We start from the raw sequence: 4,214 nt of genomic DNA on the forward strand, positions 1-4,214 counted from the left end.
TTGTATGTACAGTGTACTGATATTCAGTGGAGTCTTGAAATGGTGGTTGTGGGGGGGAGGGTTAGGGCACAAAGGTAATTGGGTGATTGATATTTATGTGAAGGTCATTAGCTCGCAAAATAAGGCGATTTTAACTACTGTACTTTAGCATGTTTTTTTTTTTGCTTCAAACATTTTTAATGGGGGTGGGGGTCTGTGTATGTGTTGCCAAAGGATTCATGTGTTCGGAAAAATGTCTGCAGACCTTCATAAAACCATTTAATACTAGCTCAATGTTAATAATAAAGCAGGAACTTAACTGTTAATTTGCATTTCCCAGAAGATTTTGTGAGATGTCTATATATCTTCCTGCTTTCTCTCCCACTTTTCCTGAATGAGCATTGTTTAAATCGGTTCTTAATCAGGATCGAAGAATATTCTTAAAATGCTGAGTTTGAATTGCGTCTTGGTATAATTTTTTTTTTTTTTTTTTTTTTTTCAATTTTAAGGCATGTTAATTTTGTACAAATGAACATTCTAATTATTTAAAAAATTCTATCTTATTAGCTCTTCCAGATTTTTTTGTCAACCAGCTCTCAAATAAAAATAAGTTATATAAAAAAAAAATTAAAAATTGAAGACTGAGGCGTGATACAAACTCACAACATAGCGTTGTGCACAATTTATGTGATGTGCCCTGTTAGTAGTAGTAATTAATGGCAATTATGAACCCTTGCCGAAAACCCAATGTACTAACATACGCCACTGTGTACCTTATTTAAGCATGGAGGATATTTCCTCCCAAGATTTAAGCATGTTTTAATGGTGTCAACAAAAAGCCTCGTCTGAAAGTAGTGCATACCCGAAGCATTAATAGAGGTAACCTCAGTTTAACCCGCAGACTGGTGAGCAGTCATTCTTGTCTTCTATACAATTCAATTCTATAGAAATGTCAAATGGAGAAGATATACAGTAAAAGTCTAAAGTCTTGAAATAATATACTTGAGGTGTTTTCACCACATTTTATACTGTATTCCATAAACTAAAGATAAATAAATTTTTGCCAAATTAGTCAATCACCTTATAATGTTACACAAGTTGACTATATGCCTATAAATGCGAGGCGTTAAGTCTGGTTTCCTTAAAATCGCTACATTGTTTTCATAGCATTAGTTGTACTGCGTAGCAGTTCCTGACGAAAGCTGGAAGGAGTCCCGACTCTACCGACCAATCAGCATCACTGAAAGCTGTCGCCGATTGGATGTAGCGATTACATGGAAACCAAGTTTTACTGTATAATAGCTTTACGAATAGTGGAAGGAAAAGCACCAGTACAGAAGGATTTATTTATATAAGACAAAAGCATCATGATGACGTCAGAACATTCCTTCAAATGTCACTCTGTGTTGGAAGTCGAGCAAGAAAACTGGATATATATCTTATGAACCCCACTCTCATTAATGATAGGCCTATAATTATAAAAATGTAGACTTACGTAGTGCATCATGCTAAAGGCCTCTGCTCTTCAAATTATTATTTCCCTGGTTATTGGATTAAGCCTGGCCGTAGGCCCAAGCTTTGGCTGAGGGCCGTCGGGCCCCGTTGGATCCATGGTCAAAGTGTTTAATTGATTTTAAGGATAACATACAAATGTTTCAATTTACCCAGTATTCATAATCACTTATACAAAAGCCTAATTATTTGTTGTCACTGTGGTGCAGAAAATAAATGATTTATCTGTCTAATATATTAATCATTCGTAATTGTTAATTTTAAAAATGGATGAATAGTGGCGGTGGGGGAGACAATTGATATGATGTCCCTCCCACTTTGAAGTATGTTGGGAAGACAGTTTCCCCCACCGATCAAAGCCCATGACGTTGCAGCAGCAGCTAATCAGCTCATTTGTCTAACCCTTTGTATTCCAGAATGGAGAAAAGCAATGCAGATAAAGTGCCTTTGCTCAAGTTTGATTGAATGAAACCGAGACCTCGAGGTTGGGAAATCAAACCGTTCCCGCTGCACATTAATCAGGCCTAATACTGAACTATAAAATAGATTGTCATTTGACATCTTATAAAATTGGTTGAATGTTGATATTAAATGGTGTTACGAAATCCAACAATAATGACAATGATTCTGTTAGAATACGTTATCATAACTGCGCCGTAAGGCGAGACTTTTTTTTTTTTTTTTTTTTTTTTTAATACCTAAACAGTTCTTAGTTGGTGGAAGATCAAATCAATCACTGGTTTATTGGATGTACAGGTAGTGCATCCTTAAACAAATAAAATGTAAAATATTAGAACTTTTACAGATTTACAGACAAAAAAAAAAATTCACAAAATACACATTTCTATAGCAGAAGTAACAAGCAAAAGGTATATATTTAGGAATTGCAAGTGCATCTAATTAAAAAAAAGAAACATCGAAAAAATGCACAATAAAGCAAGTTCTCGTAATCCCGAAAGCTCCGATGAGGGCAGTATAATAGTCTGTAAGTCTATTAATCTATCAGTCGAGTGTTTCTATATTTCCTAATCGGAGATAAAGAAAAATATACTTTTCAATAAACATGATTAGACTTTTCATTGTTGTAGTACTTTTGAGAAATATTTGCTATAGAACAGTATTATAGTGCGAATTGTTGTTTGTCTCTCATATGCATATCATATAATTATTCAAACGTTGTGACATGTAAAAATGACAAAATCAGGGTAAAACAAAAAATTTGAATTTGATTTTTAGATTATTGTAATCCAATTTTTGTCGCCAATTCTTTGAACGGAACTTGCAGCTGGTGTGCATTACCATATGAGAACTGGGGTCGTCTTTTACCAGGACTTGATATACTGTAACAATCCACATCAGAAGAATTAAGAAAGCGCATCAGCGGATACAAAGGTGGGGGGGGGGGGCGGGGAGGGCCATTAAATTTTGAAAAAATATTCAGTACAAAAAAATCAACAGTAGGTCTAAACAATTTGAAAGAAATTTTGAGTAAGAGAGCCATCTGGGCATCTAGAGCTGAGGTGCCATGCCAAACTCTCAACCATCGAGCTGCATCTGATCCAAAATCAGGCTTTTAAAATAATTTAAAACTTAATTTTCATCAGTCGCACATTTTACAATTGAAGGTGCGGACAAAACAATTAATTGCTTGATTAAAAACTCGATACCTTCAGTCTTCAGTACAACTTCCATTTTAGAAGTGAACAATGCGATGAATTTCATGATAGATAAGCGAACAAAAAATATAAAGAAACGCATGAATAAAAATGAGTAGGCCTACTCGATTCTTTTGGTTATCACACTTTCTAGAAAAGTTCTTAATTATAAAACTCGTTTTCATGATGCTTATACAAATAATTATTATAATTTTTTTAATGACAAAAATAATAACAAATAGCAGGAGAAGAACAACAACAAAAAAATAAAATCGACCTGATCGATTTCGTGTCACATGGATACAGTTGCACCTCCTCCATCCATGGTGCCAGCACAAAACCATCAAGGTATGTAAAGTATGCCAAAACAAACTTCGGTCATGTTCGATCTCCCTGTTTGGAGTCTATTATTTCATTTCGGGTAGCTAGGGGGTACAAATGTATGAGGCGCCAAGTGTAAATTTATTATTTAACACAATTATTTATATATAATTCATTATTTAATATATAATTGACTAGATCTATATATATAGTGCATTTACGTCTAAAAGATTATATGTAAATAATGGCGTTAACGTTTCATTATTTATATATAATTAGTTTACTGATTACATTATATATAAAAATGATGAAAGGCTAACCAAACATTATATATAATAAGGTTACTGGCTTCATTATATATAAATAAGGAAGGGGAAACACATCATTATATATAAAATAATGAAAAATAACTTACAATTATTTATATATAATAAGTTCACTGATTCCATTATATATAAATAATTTCATTATATATAAATAACGAATTGACTTCAAACTCATTATTTATAAATAACTGCTTTTACATTTCATTATATATAAATAATAGCTGTCGCAAAACCATAATGCTTGGACTTCAAACTCATTATATGTAATGCACACATGTTATCGTGTCAAGGTCATTATATCTAAATAATGGTTTTTACTTCCAATTATATATAGGCCTAAATAACCGTTGAAGTCGAGTGCCATTATATCTAAATAATAACATCGTAGGAAGCATGGTTTATAAATAATTCGTTATGCAAA

Source organism: Anneissia japonica, unplaced genomic scaffold, assembly GCF_011630105.1.
Source record: "Anneissia japonica isolate Jap-2015-1 unplaced genomic scaffold, ASM1163010v1 scaffold6997_len847652_cov182, whole genome shotgun sequence".
Lineage (NCBI taxonomy): Eukaryota > Metazoa > Echinodermata > Crinoidea > Comatulida > Comatulidae > Anneissia > Anneissia japonica.